The sequence below is a fragment of the Microcaecilia unicolor genome, chromosome 4 (assembly GCF_901765095.1).
Source record: "Microcaecilia unicolor chromosome 4, aMicUni1.1, whole genome shotgun sequence".
NCBI classification, from domain to species: Eukaryota; Metazoa; Chordata; class Amphibia; order Gymnophiona; family Siphonopidae; genus Microcaecilia; species Microcaecilia unicolor.
In genome coordinates this window covers 277,686,626-277,703,851 of record NC_044034.1, presented here as the reverse complement: position 1 = coordinate 277,703,851, position 17,226 = coordinate 277,686,626, and the positions used below count along the sequence as shown (strand labels likewise).

Here is a 17,226-nt window from a genome sequence, read left to right as displayed (position 1 = left end):
TGGCCAAGGTGAACAGACAAATGCAGAAATGTTATCAGAAATTAGGGAGTCTAACAAATTTGGGAACACAATAATAATGGGTGATTTCAGTTACCCTGATATTGACTGAATAAATGTAACATTTGGGTAGGCTGGAGTGGGCTTCAACGACAACTTCAGTAGTTGGAACCTAAGGACAGGGCCAGAAGGATTTCTATGGTCTATGTCCTAGAAATGCCAAAGAGAGACAATGATCAAGTATTTTATATCACTTTCATTGTTGGTTTAATCATGGCTTGATAATGAGTGTGCCTGTTGGACAGAATGGATGACCATTCAGGTCTTTATCTATTCTATTCTATACAGACACTTCTATACCACTTATAACCATAACTTTAAAGTGGTTTACAATCAAAAAGATATCTTATTGAGACATGGATTACAATATCAGTAAATATACAATAAATCAAAATAGATGTGATGTTAAAGCTTTACGAAAGGTGATATAGTTTTCAATGGTCCGTAGAGAAGCTGGAATTTAATTCCAGATCTTAGGACCTTGGAAAAAGAAGGAATGTTCCCAGACTAACTTCAGCTTCAAGACCTTTACTAAAAATCAGTCGACGCTAAATGCTGATATGTTCATTATATTCCTATGGATGTCTCAGTGTTGAGCGCAAGCTGATTTTTAGCATGAGCTAAAAATACTAGTGCACTTTAAAAGACCACCTAAATAAATAAGAAAAACAATTTCCTTGTTTTATTTATGTATGTATGATCCCTAAAAGCTTATGTGTTCCTAGGTTCTTCAGGATACCTAAAAGTACTGTTTCTCTAGATAATTGAAAATAAATGATAATCATTTTCTTTCCTTTTTCTAAAAGTCTATATCTAACTAAGAGGCCCTTTTACAAAGGTGCGGGAGGGCCTACGTGCATACAGCATGTGCCAGTTGGCACTACTACCCAGCTAACGCGTGAGCCGGGCGGTAATTCCAAATTTGGTATGCGCCAAATCCTGCGGTAGAAAATAATTTTCTATTTTCTACTGTGGGCCGCTTACCTGGTGGAAAACAGCATTTAAGGCCAGCTGATTTTTACCGTGAACTTAAAATGCTAGCGCAGCTTTGTAAAAGGCCCCCTTAATGAGTTATTTTATGATGTGATGATGTGAAGTCTGATTTGTCTTTAAATTATGTATGTACTTTTATAATCTGCTAAGAACTGTGGATTGGACGGAATATATATTTATAAATACATCTTGATGAAATTGCTTCATTTGTATATGGGTTTCTGGATGCTGCCATCTTGGATATTTATTTATTAGGATTTATTAGGATATGTCATCAGAAGGGGAATGGTAATTTGGGGGGGGGGGGTATACCAACGATATGACTTCCTTTTAATGTTAACAAAACATTTGGTGATGTAACCCAAAGGCATTGAGCAGGCATTTGGATGAAAAGACTGGAAGTGAGTACAGCCATCTATGAAACATATGCAGGATGTCTAGTAGCACTATAGAAATGATAAGTAGTAGTAGGATGTTGTCAAAGTGAGAGAAAAGCCATATTACTGTCATATGTGCTGCGTGTAGCAGCCAAGGTGTGGGCAATTCTCTGATAGCTAAGCTGTAGTAGTTATGATCAGTGGCGTAGCCACAGGTGGGCCTGGATGGGCCAGGGTCCACCCACTTTGGACTCAGGCCCACCCAAAATTGTGACACTCTTGCTGTGGCTGGTGGGGATCCCCAAACCTTGCCAGCGGAAGATTTTCTCCTTGGGCACCAGCGCTCTTCCAAATGTCAGCCAGCGGCATATGCCTGGAGACTGGCCCTTCTAAACATGCTCAGTTTTCACACATGCATAAGCGCTGAGCATGCACGAGAAGCCGGTAGCAGCACCAGTTTAAGGCAAGAGCTGCCGGCTGCCGTTTGGAAGAGTGCTGGCTGCTCGAGAAGGAGGAGGAAATCTTCAGGAAGCAGGGTTTGGGGATCCCCGCCTGCTCAGCTATTTAATATTTGGGGTCTGTGGGCAGGGAAGGGTGGAGAGAGGAGCAAACCAGAGGGGGATTGGGGGGGGGAAGTGAATTCTATGCCCACCCATCTTGGGCTCAGGCCCACCCAAATTTGACCATCTGGCTACGCCCTGTTTTCTTCAATGTTGTTGTTAAAGTTGGTGTGAATTTATTTTATGTTGCTGCCATGAACCATCCCTATATAAACAAGGGTTGTGGTAAACATGCTAGAGCCCAGGGCAGGAATTTGGAAGACAGCCCCATCAGCAGGGTGTATCTGCTTCAGATTTAGGTAGGCTTGGAACCCTCTGTAGTATGGAGGCCTATGGCAACTTGCTGTTTGCATCCCCCTCCCCATGCCAACTCTGAAAATAAAAAAATCTTTTGGTGCCTAGTTGTTGGTGGGGGGTGGGGGAGGAATGGATCGGGCAGGGTGAAGGACTTAGATCATACAGAGTGATATCTCTGTAGCATCTAATCACATTGTGAGGAAACAAACATTGCCATGTATCCCTGAGACCTTCATTTTATCTTTTTTTCCAGGAATTATACAGGAAGGTGTGAAAACAGTTTCCATATAACAAATATATGGAAGTCACAAAGACATCACACGACTATAACCAAACCTATACTGTCCACATGAAAAATTGTGGTACAAAATATATTTTGGAAAACTGCAAAACATTATAAAGGACCTTGCAAGACTCTCACTGGTCCTGTATGTTGATAGCCCCAGGTCCATACCAGGTCAGAGTAGAGAGGAGATGTACAGCATCTGGTTACAGCATCTCTTTCTAGGGGATGGCTGCACTGGTATTGTCCGCCATTATATAAGTCAGAGACCCTTAGAGAGTGACTGGTGGTGGTGTAGTTATATGTATTGTTAGGAAAAGCATGTGGGTAGGGCTCAGCCCTTGGGCCTCCCTTATTACATTTTCTATCGTATATGTGAAGACTCCTTTGACCTTTTTTGTTGTGTCCAGCACCAAGTGAATGCGACAAGACAAAGGTTTTAGCAGGTAGAGGGGTGGGTATTTATATGAGGAGTGGTGCAGCAGTTTGGCCTTCAGTTTGACAGGACTAGGAGAAAGAAGCCCACTCAGGAGTTAGACTAGAGAGGAGGTAAAATGTACAAGATAGTCCTCTTTGGAGAGTCTGATTCAGAAGGGAATAGGTTTGTCCCTGAACCCAGACCTATTACTTCGAATGAATGAAAAATACTAAAGGGGATCATAGATACAGACAGAAGAAGACAGTGGGGCCTGCATCATTTTTTAAATGCTGTATAACCTAAAGACAGAAGGGCTACCTCAATGCAGTTATTGTTTTGCATTTAAATTCAGTAAAGAGAGTTGGAGCACCCGTACCGTCACTGACGGAAGGGATCTCTAGGCCAAGGCCTTGAAGGGTCATCCCTTCCTCTTAAACACAACGTGTTTCTTTAGAGAACAGTGTGCACACTGAGAGCAAAGTGGGGCGAGGACTGCAAAGAAACTGGTGTTCTGTAGAGGCCCTGAGTGTACAAAACCCCACGAGCAGGACACCAACTTACATTATGGATTTCAGTCATGGATAAAGACTTTTTTTTCTTCTATATAGTCCCTCTTTAACAGGAACAAAAGGTTGTAATTGTAATGCTGTGCAATAATACAGCTTTTCTTCAAAAATTGTGCTGGGTGAAATATTTGCAGAGGAAAGACTGTTGGGACATTCTGTCTAGCTTCTGAAAATTCACATTGTGGCAGAATACCTTATCATGCAGATGCTCAGTTGCTGTTTTTCATGGAGAAAAGGAAAGTGTCTTCTATAATCAATGAATCATAGCTGACCTTTGTGAGATACATTTATATTTTCTATTTAAAATAATCAAATACATTTTAAAAATTATGAAATAAGACAGGACTTCCTAGCATGTGCTAGATTTGTGAGACTATACAAAAAAAAAAAAATCAAACTCAGGAAAGCTCTCCTTTCAGAAAGGGTTTTCTTTTTTATATCTGAATTTCCTCTTGAATAGGCTCACGGGTCTAAGAAGACTGGAGCTGTGTTATTGAGCAACAATTTATGGGGAATTAAGAGGAAATAATCTTTGCAAATGACAGAAGAGCATCAGATTGAGAATGAAAAAGCCAAGGTACAACTCCCACAGCTATTCTTTGTGACTCTTGGCTCAGAAACACGTTTAAGCCTTAATTTACCAGTGTGTGTTAGCAAATTAACACACTTTGGACTAGATTCTGTAAATGGCGCCCAAATTTGGTTGCTCAAAAAAAATGAGCGCTCAGCTCTATTCTATAAATGGTGCTCTGAGTTGGGCACCGTTTATAGACTAGCACGTAGTGCCGGCATCAGCACTCAACTTTGGGTGCAAGGATTTAAACCAACTGAAACTTGGTGTAAATCCTCACACATAACGGATCCCCTGAATTCTATAACAGTGTGCACATCTTTAGTGAATGCCACTGACCCACCCATGTCCCTCCCATGGCCACGCCCCTTTTCAGTTACACACTAAGGGGCCCTTTTACTAAGCTGTGGCAAATAGTGGCCTGCGGCAGTGCGAACACGTCTTTTGGGCTTGTGCCGGGCCATTTTTTACCGCGTCCTGAAAAAAGGGCCTCTTTTTTTAAGGGACTGGAAAATGGACGTGCGTCAAAGTGAAAACCAGTGCACGCCCATTTTCAGCATGAGACCATACCGCCCACCCATTGACTTAGCAGTAAGGTCTCATGCGCTACCCGGGTGGTAAGCATGCAGCACACGCCCACTGCCATTTAACACTGGGTAAGCTCCCTGTGGTAGAAAATAGAAAATATTTTCTACCGCGTGTTTTCAGCGTGTGCCGAATTCAGAATTACTGCCAAGGGCTTGCGGTAGCCGGGTGGTAATGCTGATTTAACGCATGCTGGGTGTGCGTAGGCTCTTATGCGCTTTTGTAAAAGGGTCCCTAAAAGATTTACATATGCAGCTTTATAGAATAGCGCTTAGCAAGATGTGTGCATAAACCCAAATTGTTGCCAATTAATGCCAATAATTGATTGTTAGTAGCCAATCATTGGCACTAAATGGCTCTTTACTCAATTAAATTATGCATGCAAAGTGGGTGCCTGCCCAAATTTGTGCGCCATATAAAGAATCCGGGCGTTTAAGTATTAACACATTAGTAAATGAGGCCTTTAAACTGTAAGACCTCTAGGGACAGAGAAATATCTACTCTACCTGAATATGACTCGACTTGAGCTACCAAAGGAGTGAGCTAAATCCAGTGGCGTAGCAAGGGCGGCTGCCACCCGGGGCACTTCCCCGCTGCGCACCCCCCCCCTGGGTGCAGCACGACCCCCCCCCCCCCCCCCCACGGAGTGCATTCTTACCTGCTTGGAGCTGCGTCGGTTCCTCTGGTTCCCTTCTCCCTCTGCCCCAGAACAGGAAGTAACTTGTTCCGGGGCAGAGGGAGCAGGGAAACAACGGAGCCGACACTCCCCCAGCGGCGTGCACCCAGGGCGGACCGCCCCTACCTCCCCGCTCTTGCTACGCCACTGGCTAAATCTAAATATATATATCACCATGGAATATAACAGAAGAGGACCCAAAGATTTTGGACATATCAGAGCTGTTTACACTGGGGCCGATATTCAGACTGGGTAACTCCGTGGTTGGCAATGAACTTCCGGGTTTATTTGGCAGCTATGAACATAGCTGGTTAAGCCAATATTTATTGACTGATTGTGGCCAAAGATAGACCTGCTATTTATGTGGGTCTATCTGCTTGCTAAATTTAGCTGCTCAGCTGATGAATGTTGGCATTAAGGAGGAGATTCTATATATGCTGCCTAAAAAATCAGCGCTTAAATCAGTGCCAACTAAGCGTATTCTATAATCGGCACCTAGATTTAGGCGCCGATTATAGAATATACTTAGTTGATATTTCAATGCTGATATCTGTTCACATCTCTTTACGCCAGTGAACACCTGGTATAAATCTCAGCGCGTAGATTTAAGTGCACTTGGCTATATTCTATAACTAGGTGCCTAAATTTTGGAATGCCCATGCAACACCCATTTCCCAACCCATAACTATGCCCCTTTTGCCTCCACGCATAACTTCGGCGCATATCGTTACAGAATACATTTAGCGAGTTGTGCGTCTAAATTCTAATCAGTGCTCATTATTGCTTGTTAAGTGTTGTTATCAGCGCTTATTAGCTTGTTAAGCCAATTAAGTTATGCGTGGTATTATAGAATCTGTGCCAATTTTGGCGCCTAAATCTAAGTGCACTATATGGAATCTGGGGGTAACTGGCTATGTCATGTGACCAGGTTAACCATTAAATGCTAATATTCAGCTGAGATAGTCGGCTCTCTCACACTGAATATTAATGCTTAGCTGGCTTAAGGCTATTTAACCAGCCAGGAGCTGTTCTTGGCCTGTTAAATAGCGCAAAATATTGGGGGAGGGGGGTGTCTTTTATGAAAACAGACAAATGAGTAAATGAGGGTTAAGCAATGTCATCACATTCAACAGTAACAAAAATGAACAATGACAGGGTTGCACAAATTGCCCAAGAAAACAGCATAATGAATCATGTAAACACTACTATCCTTCGTTCTTTATGATGAAAATCTGTAAAAGAATAAGTATTTTGCTACATTAAAAAGTTTAAATATGTTTAGTGTTTTAGTCTGTGCAGATCTGAAGAAAATATACCTTAGGGATAGCAGTGATGATGGAAGAAACCTGTCCTTGTTTCTTCAGACGGGGAGATCTTGAGTATGTCTTTCTTTATAATTTCCAATTTACACTATAATTTACACTATAATTTCCAAGCTATTTGGAAACTAGATTAGGAGGGTGACAACTACCTGCTGGGGCCTACTTCCTTCCAACACCCTTATTTTCCAGGCTGAATGATGAATTTTCCTTTCCTTTCCTATTGGTTCCATAAACAAAGACATGATAAACTGCTGGGAACTGAGCCTTCATTTATTTCAAGCTTATGCTTAAGTAACCTTTGAAGATAATTCTATCAGCCATTCTTGTCAGTTCCTTAGTAACCAAATATGATGAATTTATAAGGTTAATCCCCTTCCACACATAACACAATAACTGTCTTCAATCACTGCCCCATCTCAGTTAAAATAGTTGCTGAATCAGCCAAGAGATTTATTTTTTCAAATTCAAAGTGCTAAAGTGTGAACAGTATTAAAAATATGTTCTCAAAAGGTTAGACACAGAGGAGTATTTTTTGGAAGATGGATTTCAAACTGCAGAGTTAGGGTTTTAACCTGTAATAAGCACCAATGTATTAGGATAGTTGTGACTTATTAACCTTGCCAACTTCAAAGTTTTTTTTGAAAGACAACCTGTATGATCTATTATAGCCTTATGGCTCCATCAGTTCAGGGCCATCATGAGAGCTGTGTGAGTGGTGCAGTCACAGAGGGCAAAAGGGAAAATGGAGGCACAAAATAAAGGTAAACCAAATTTTGGTTTTGGTTACGGCACAAAATCCAGCCCCAAATCCTTTTTTCTGCCCAGTTTTGGTTTCAGTCAAAAGGTTATTTTAATTTTCAGTCATGTTTTTGGTGGAAGCCGAACACTTCTGCTTTGTGTCTTTTTTTCTCCCTCCCCCCCCCCCCCCCCCCCCGAGCAGGAGTTGCCCATCTTTCTAGACCTTCCTCTCCCAAGTGCCTTCCCCACAATCTGTAGGCCCCCCTGGGCCTATCTTATAATCTATCATGGTCTAGGGGTGTAGTTGGGGCAGGAGTGATCCCCAGTTACTCCTGCCCATTCTGGCTCTGCTCTCAAAATGGCTGCCGCAACTGGGGTATTGCTCCAGCCCTGACTACACCACTAGACCATTAGGGATTCTAAGGTAGTCCTGGGAAGCTACTCTTTGTTTTTTGTTTTTTTTTGTACTGCAAATACATGTAATGCAGTTATGATCTTGCACAGTAGTTTATATGGTAAATAGAGTGCTTCAAATAAATGCTTTTGATGAAAAAAAATTAGCAAGAATTTAAGTTTGTCTTTGGAATGATAAGCCCCTTGGGAATTAGCCTCTCTGTAGAGTCATGACATCAGCTGTCATTACGAGTGTAGTACAAATTCAGCCACTGTAAAAGCACCATGCTTTTAGGTTCAGTTTTCACTAGCTGTGGTCCACGTATGTGGAGTCTATTTTGTTTGGAGCTAAAATACGGTCTTTCATTATTTAAATTATTATATTCTGGCATGGATACTGTGGGTTTAGCAGAAGTATGCAGACTGCAAGCTCTGACAATCCCAAGTGGCCCTCACTAGTTCACATTCATGCAATCAAACTTGAGTTTTCGGTTTCGGCTGAAACCAGGTGATGAGTTTCGGTTTTAGTTTTGGTTTCTGACAAAAGCTTTCAGATAGTTTGGGTGGCAGTTTCAGTTTTGGCCGAAACTGAAAAAAAGAAAGTATTGGTTGCCCTCTAGCACAAAAATCGCTCACTGTTCATTGCCTTCCCCTGTGGTCGCCATAGCATAGCACAGTGGGTGGATTAGGGGTGTCAGGAAGCATGTCACACTGGGTGTGCTTTAGGGACCTCACTAAAACAGGAATGTTGTTGCTTTTGTGTTGTTTTTTCCTTCTGTTTTTCTCTTTGTAAATTATGGCTTCCCCCCTCCCATTTTTGTGGAAGTTGTTTTACATTCCGCTTTGATACTGCCTCTTCTTTCACTTTCCAGTATAATCTCAATAGATATCTGAATGTGATTTTTGTTTCCAGTCTTCAGTGTTATTGCTATTCTTGGAAATTTGCTCAAATTTGTAATAAACAAATTGAGAAAATATGCACAGCATGGCCCATGGAATCCTTTATATATATGTGTATGTGTGTGTGCGCGCCTCCACTTCACCTCTGTAGAAATAACATAGGGAAAAATGCAGGACCTAGCTCTGGTTGTGGCACCAATAGCAGCTTGTGATTGAGCAGGGTGACTGTGCAACTGCATGATTTAAATAGAGTGAACAAGCAGTTAGAGCAGGGGACTGACAGCCTAGGAATGGGAGGTGTCTATAGGCTCACCTGTCTTTTTCATCTACCTCTCTCTTGTCTTTTTTTCTCTTATTGCATTTTGTTTTCAGTATAGGTGGAGTTCCTTTCCTACCGCATTTATAGCTCCTTTCCATGTAATTGTACTGTTATTTGTGAACCGCTTTGATCTGTGTGCCAGGGAAGGCGATATACCACAAACAAATAAACTAAATTATTTTCATCCTCCGTGGTCTTTGGTGCACAGCGGACCAATCCAAAGAATGAGATTAAAGATGAAAAAATGAGATAGGAATCTAGAAAGAAAATGACATTTAGCTTTCTGGGGTGCCACTGAAAGGATATAGACCGGAGGAGAATTTTTGAAGGAATTTGGCCAGCTATTTAAATTGCTACCTGGGTAAATTCTGCAGACTGGAAAGTACATTCCACTTAGAATGCACATGGCTACATTCATAGCAGCAGACTTCTCCAGCCCAAATATTCAAATGGAAAATCTATTAATAGGGCAGAAAATCTCTCTCTCCACGTGTTGTGGAGCTGCCTGCTGCTAGCTCTGTCCATCATCATATAAAGTTATTTTCCTCAGCCTGCAGAAGAAGTGGCTGTATCACTTGGCAGACTAGGTGCCTGCCTAGGGCAGCAGGCTTCAGGGGCCAGCAGCATAGTGCTAGTACAGCCAAAAAACACTGCAAAGGACAGCCCTGTAAACCCTCTGCCAGTGATGGGCCTTTGAGCATCCATAGCCTGCTACATCCCACCTTCTCAGACAGGATGACAGAGGGAGTAGGATGGGGCAGACTTTGAGCATGTTTTATGGGCAGATGCTTAAAGGAATGCTGCTGCAGGCTCAGCTCCTGGTTCAGGTCCAGCTTCGGCAGCAGTGAAGACAGGGGGAGGAGAGATGTGCTGGACACCTTGAGAGGTGGGGGGAAGGAAGGGGGAGAAATGTTGGACACCAGGAGGTGGCGAAGAGAAAGAGAAAGATGCTGGATTATGAGCAGGGCAGAGGCACATGGGTTATGATTTGCCTAAGGTGTCAGAGACACATGGGCTTGGCCTGCAGCAACCCTCCTTCCCCTCATCCCTCAGCAAAAAGTCTGTCCTAAAGTTATGTACCAAGTTAAGTGGGCACTAGTATGAATATTAGCCAGTGCCTAGTTAACATTCGGTTCAGCGCCCGTAATCGGATGTTTAGTGCCGGGAGCCACGCATACCCTGGCATTGAATATCTGAGGTTAGTTCAGCTGTGGCTGGGAGAAGCTTACAAGCCACTTACTACCACAGACTAAATATTATCCCCACTCCCACTCTCTGTTTCCAAATTTCAGTGCAGTCTGAAATTGACCTTCATCCTAGTCCCATGTGGGCATGTAATGGATGGATACAGCTAAGAAGATACCAATTACTTAGCTTAAATAATGTAACCTGAATACCTTCTTACAATGGATTGCACACCATTTCTGAGACAGCTGAAAAAAAAAAATAGATGCCATAATGACTGAAGCCATTTAAGACTAGTTTCCAACCTCATTGAATAAGAAAGTTAAATGCATGTTAGATGATTCATATTATTTCAGATGTAAGAGACGTGCATGAAAAAATATGTTTATCTTATACATATTTTTATTGTAGTGCATACCAAGAGATCCTTCTATGGTACGCTAATGGATTTAGCATAAGCTAATGATTAGCATGCATTAAATTCCACCATGCAGCCCATTATATTTGTAGGCTGCATGGCACTTAGCGTGCACTAAATCCATTAGCGTACCTTAGTAAAAGGACCCCTAAATCATTTTTAGCACATGCTAAATGGGGTAAGCATATGCTAAAACCATTTAGCACAAGTTAAAACTATTGCATGTGCTAAAATTAAGAAACAAATACTTTTTTTTGTTTTCTGTCTAGTTTCAGAGGAGAAATTCCCCAAATTGAAATAGATCTCATTTCCATTTCATTTTAAAGTGAAAGCACATCCGTATTCTAATAATTGTGAACTTAGGGGTCCTTTTAGTGTGCGTTAAGTGCCATGCAGCCCATAGGTATATAAAGTGGGCTGCGAGACCTGTCGTTAATGCGTCTTAGTAAAAGAAGCCATTAATGAACTGCCTCATAATTATCTGATTATTGCAAATCTGAAGGAAAACTTAAAACACATGTAAGGTCATAAACACATTTTTTTACACAACTAAAGGATTTACTTGGATAATGGATAACAATATATGCTTTTTTTATTCTTTCCAACCTAAAAGGAATGTTGGAAAGAAATGGTACACAAGGGATTGAAAATATTTGTACATCTGTCTGGGGCCAAAATAACTCTTAAAATTTAACAGAACAGGACCAAATTTGGCATGGGGCAGAAACTGTGAAAAGATACACTGACCTTGCTGAGGATACCAGAGAAATGGAGTTCCCCTTGTCCCCCTTAAAAAAAAAATTAATTAAAAATAATGGCCTAATGCATCGGTATTGGAGGAGTTCCTGCCTCTGCAGCACAGAAATATAGCAGTTAGAGAATTGCTTCTTTCAAACAGCCTCTTCCCATTTTATACTCTCCCAGTGACAGACCCACATACAAATAAACAGAAGAATTGGAAATATTTCCATGAGGCATGCTACATCTGCATTTCTCATCACATTACCACCTCTCCCATTCCCACACCACTGGGATGCATGTTAGTGATTCACATGTGCATTTACATTTTGAATATTTTGTAGGTAATAAATAGAATAAATCAAAACAGAGAAAAGAAAATAAGACGATACCTTATTTATTGGACTAATTTATTATTGAATAAATGTAGCTAATTTACTCACCGTTAGTAGATTCTCAGAAGTTACTGCCCCAAGGCAAAGGAGTTTGTAGTTCAGAAAGCTGTATTGGTGGGTGGAGATGGAAATTTGAAGAGAATGAAGTTTTATTGCAGAGGTGGAATAGTGGACAGGTAGATGAGAGCAGTTGAAAGATAGGGTGCTGGGTTTGTGCTGTCTTGAGAGAAAGAATGGAGTTAAAAAAAAAGATATGTCAGCTCGTTCGTACCTAAATCTCCATTACCCAGTGTATAGTGGCCTCAAGTACAAGACCATCTACGCATCCACCTTCTATATTAGCGCTAATTTGTGGAATGGTCTACCTAAATTGGTGAAACTTACTCCTGATCACCCGACCTTCAAAAAACGCCTCAAGACCTTTTTATTTGGAAAAGCTTACGCTCAAATCCCGCCTAGCATCTCTAACTTCTGACCTGTCTCTGTCACGGCGTCATATTGATCACCACAACTCTTTCTCTTTTTCCCTTCTTTGCTTTTACCCTTTTTCTCTTACATTTCTAAGAAATTGATTGTTTGCTAACTTGATGTATGTTTTTACAGACTGTTGTAAGCCACATTGAGCCTGCCCGTGGGTGAGAAATTGTGGGATATAAATACTATAAATAAATAAATATTTTGTGAAACCTAAAAGTAACTGAACCCTATAGCTTTCTTAATGGTTGCTATATACAGTGACACCTAGGGGGTCATTTACTAAAGCTGAAATCGAGTTACCTGTAGCAGGGCCCATTTCATTCCTATGGAACCTGCTGCAAATAACTCGAGCTAAGCTTTAGCAAAAGACCCCCCCTAGTGACTTAAGTATGCAGTTTATTACTGGTTACTTTGGAGCCCTTTTACCAAGCTATGGTAAAAAGGGCACTGCAGGAACAGCGGGGACCATTTTTGTCGCGCATTGAGGCCCATTTTACCACAGAAGATAAAAAGGCTCAAAAAATACATGGCCATGTGGTAAGACTGCTCTTACCGCAAAGCCATGTGGGAGGGGAGTGCTTACCGCCACCCATTGAGGTGGCAGTAAGGCTGCCATGCTAACAGGGCAGTGCATGGCACTGCCAAATTACCGCTGGGTAATTACGTGCTAGATAATCAGGTCTGATATTCTGTAGCACGTGAAATGGTGTGCGCTGGGGCTGAAACTCCAAATTGGCACATGGTAAGCCTGTGATAGGCTTACCACCGCTTTGTAAAAGGGTCCCTTTGTGTACTGCTGACGGCTTGTGGAAAAGCGCAGCAATACATGTAGCTGTGGTACAGTGGTGCTATATGGTTAACTGTAAAATCCATCCTTTGAAATTGGTTAATAGTGACATCTAGTGGTTTTATGTATTATTATTCTTTATTACATTTTATTTTTCCAAAAGGATGGAATGTTTCAAAACCGCTCCAAACTGCACCCCTTCCTTGTCAGAGCAGAGGCAACATAGATATGCAGATATGCACCTACTGATGTGCAGATGGGGTGGAAGAATTGCATGAACCCATATTCAGCTTGCTTTGGTCTTCAGACCTATGTTTGCAGTGAAGATATACACTAAGCAAAGTGTAAGAAGCTACTACAACTCTTTAGTGAACTTTTCCCTTTGCAATCAGTGGGAGTCGAACTGGAATGCAATCCAACTTACAGCTCCCATCTTGAACAGTTTAAGAAAAATATTTCTCAAAGTATCCAGATATTATCAAGAACTTCATACTGTGTGTAGTACAGCGTAATGTTTAATTAAACCTTTATTCTAGTGCTGTTGCTCACCCAAGAAAAATAACATTCTAATCTGAAGTAAAAAAAAATAAATTTAACTCCTCCCGCTCCCCAGATCTCATTGCCTATATAAAATTATTGGTATCATTAGTGGTTGCCTTGACATCAATGCAAAAGTTTTACAAATTGACTTGTTTCACTCCTTCAAAGTTTTGTCAAAATACCATCTTCCTCTGTACTGCAAAGAGAGTCGTATATATAAAAACAAATTGTTGCATACCGGAGTAACAACACATGCATTGTGCCAAAGAGAACTTCATTCTAGAGTTTATACCAGAGGCATAGCCAGACTCTGTATTTTGGATGGGCCCAGAGGTAAACTGGAAGGGCCCTTCCACACGCACGTGGCCCCTCCCCCCAACCACACACCACAAATATTTTCCTGGAGATATTTTTTAAGAATATAAGAATTTTTTTCACCTACCCCACCTCCTCTCCCTCTCCTATGTGGCGTCCCAGCATCTGCGCTTCTATCTCTGAACTCCGTCTCTCCCCTATGTCGGTAAAAGCGTCCTCGGCGCCTGCAGCGATTCATTCTCGCTGCTTGTGCCGCCCCCGCAGGCTTCCATTTGCCATGTCCCACCCTCGCTGACGTCATTGCCTGTTTCCTGTCTGGTGGAAAGTGGCAGATGGAAGCCTGTGGGGCTGACACAAGCAGCAAGACTGAATTGCTGCAGGCACCTAGGACACCTGAACCAACACCAGGAAGGGAAGGGGTTCAGAGACCGGAGTGCAGATGCTGGGATGTCGCAGAGGAGAAAAGGGAAGAGAGCAGTGTGATGCTGCATCTGGGTGGGCTAGCAAAGATTGGGTGGGCCTGTGCCCACCCAGGCCCACCTGTAGCTAAGCCACTGGTTTATACGGTGAGAAATTAGATTGTGAGCCCCTCCAGGGAGAGAAATACCCAATGTACCTGAATGTAACTCACCTTGAGCTACTGCTGAAAAAGGTGTGAGCAAAATACAAAAATAAATAAAATAAAAATATGTACAAACATCTCAAGGTGAACTTGTAAATTTTTAATCAGGTTGGAGGCATCCAGTACAACTACGACAATTTCCGATTGCTTTTGTTAGTGCATTTCTTTCTCCTTTACATGGTACACAATAGCGACTTGGTACCAACACATCTATTAATTATTAATAATACAGTTTTTGTGTTTTCTCCTTTAATACAATGCTAATTTTATTTGCTTTGAGCTTAAATCAATGGGAATGGGAATATCCCATCTGATCACAGCGCCTTCATTCTCCACAAGTCATGATCCCAGTGTTTTTCTGGTACAGATACACCACCCAATATAGCAATGTTACTTACCTGTAGCAAGTGTTCTCCAAGGACAACAGGCATATATTGCCACATGTGGGTGACATCATCCTTGTAAGCCGCACTGAACCTGCTATCGAGCGGGAAAGAGCGGGGTATAAATGCTATAAATAAATAAATAAACCTGGCATGGACACTACCATAATGCACTATCACTTTAAAACTTTGAGGCAGTGCCCTCAGCACACATGCATGCATGCCTTCTTGCCAGATGCTTGAGCCCAGAACCAGCAGTATAATACTAAAGGTAAGAAGACAACTCCAAGGGGAGGTGGGAGGGATGAAAGAATATATGCCTGCTGTCCTTGGAGAAGACTTGTTACAGGTAAGTAACTTTGCTTTCTCTGAGGACAAGTTGGCATAATATTCTCACATGTGGGATCCACTAGCTGCTATGCTCACATTATAATAATGAACCTGGTAACAAAGTAGAAAGTGAGCCTGGCGGAAAAAGGGACCAGAGGGAGGAGTTGACTTTTAAGTAATAAAAAGATTCTGCAGGACTGATTGTCCAAACCGGCTATCCCTCATAGAATGGTGCTCAAGACAGTAAATGAGCAGTGAAGGTGTGGATAGAAGACCACATTGCCACTTTGCAAATTTCTTCAATGGAGGCAGAGCGGAAATAGGCTACTGAAGCCACCTTGACTCTTATATTGTGAGCAGTGACGTGGCCATGAAGGGTCAGCCCAGCCTGAGCATACGTGTAGGAGATATAGAGGGGCATTTTTGAAAGAAACGTCTAAATCAGAATTTGGACGTTTTACAAACATGTCCAAATTCCGAACAGGAAAGAAGGTAATTTTCGAAAAAGATGGATGTCTATCTTTTGTGTTCTTTGTTTTCGTCCATTTTTGAACAAAAGATGTCCAAATGCAAGCCACCCAAACCAGAGCACTGGCTTAATGGTTAGTGCAGCGGGCATTGATCCTGGCAACATGGGTTCAATTCCCACTGCTGCTCCTTGTGACTTTGGGCAAGTCAAACGGACAAGGGGCATTTTTGGATAGGACATCCAAGTCTGAAAACATCCAAAATTAGAAAAGGAAAGGTCATTTTCTACAAAAAAAGTCTCTCTTTTACTTTTGAAAGTGCTGTTTGGAAAATGTTTTGTGATTTGGGGGAGTAAGGGGAGGTGATCCCCAAGTTCCTCCAGTGGTCATCTGGTCACTTGGGGCACCTCTTGTGTAGAGGAGTAGCCTAGTGGTTAGTGCAGCAGACCTTAATCCTGGGGAAGTGGGTTCAATTCCCACTACAGCTATTTTTTTTTATAAAAACAGGTCTAGCTCAAAATGTCTAAGTTTTAGTCTTGGACATTTTTGTTTTGTTCCATTATGGTTGAAAGACATCCAAGTCTTAGGACAAATTAGCATGCAGGAATCGAGGTCATTGGCATGTGCTGACACACATGGTACCTAACAAGGCAGTATCAGTAGCGCAAGCCATATATGGAATCAAACCTAGATATGGTGAATCTGTCCCTCAATGTGCTATTTCCATATGCGCCAGCGGCGTAGCTATGTGGGGCCATGGGGGCCTGGGCCCCCAAAATTTCTTCTGGGCCCCTGGTTTTTCTGGCATGGGTCCCCAACCCCTGCTAGCTGAAGCCTTGTGCTTGATGCAGGTTTCAGCTGGCAGGGATTGGGGTCGGTGAGGTGGCAGGGGCAGCAAACCAAAATATACCCCCCTACCTCAGGCCCCGTCCCCCTCCCACCACGAGGTCCAGCTATACCCCTGATTTTATGCGCTAATTTTGGCAGCGCATGCCTGCACTATCTTCTACCGCAGCTTAGTAAAAGGGACCCTAAAGTTTTTTTTAAACTTTGTACTTAAAACTAAAAACTCTGAATGTTCAGCACCTGATTCTCAAAACACGATGTCTGTTTTGGTGGCCCCTTACAAGGTGGAAAAATCTCAGCACCACCTGCTAGGGAGCCAGGATGTCCCTATAACCAACCGGCCCCTCCAAATAACACACTGACACAATGATTAAAACTTAGGAAAAATTACCACGTTAACCGGTGAAAGGTTATTCCATTGAGTTCCACTGTGTATATCGGTATGCTGCAAAAGACGGCATGTTTCTAAACATCCCTCTCTGTCCCGCCACCGCGTCAAGACGTGATGACGAGGGGAGGGGGGCGGGACAGAGAGGGAAACTGCGCGGAAGTGGAGGGAGGGAACCGCTGACGTCGCTACCGCTCCCCCCCCCCCCCCCCCCCCCAAGGTAGCCGCTACCGCCCCCAACCCCCGGAGTCGCCACCACCCCCCCTTCACCCGGCCCGGG

The 17,226-nt window shown here is 42.5% G+C and overlaps 1 long non-coding RNA gene across 2 annotated transcripts in view; it reads right to left on the bottom strand.

Moving 5' to 3' along the window:
* The window catches only part of LOC115468063, a 52,557-nt gene that overhangs the window by 35,269 nt on the left and 62 nt on the right, over positions 1-17,226 (bottom strand). Inside the window, exons 1-2 of one of the 2 annotated variants that reach the window (XR_003941813.1) lie at positions 16,950-17,034; positions 11,840-12,011 (exon numbers count right to left, since the gene is read on the bottom strand). This is a non-coding gene — a long non-coding RNA (uncharacterized LOC115468063). Of the gene's footprint in view, positions 1-11,839; positions 12,012-16,949; positions 17,035-17,226 lie in introns of those variants that run through there. The other variant, XR_003941814.1, reaches the window with a different exon arrangement.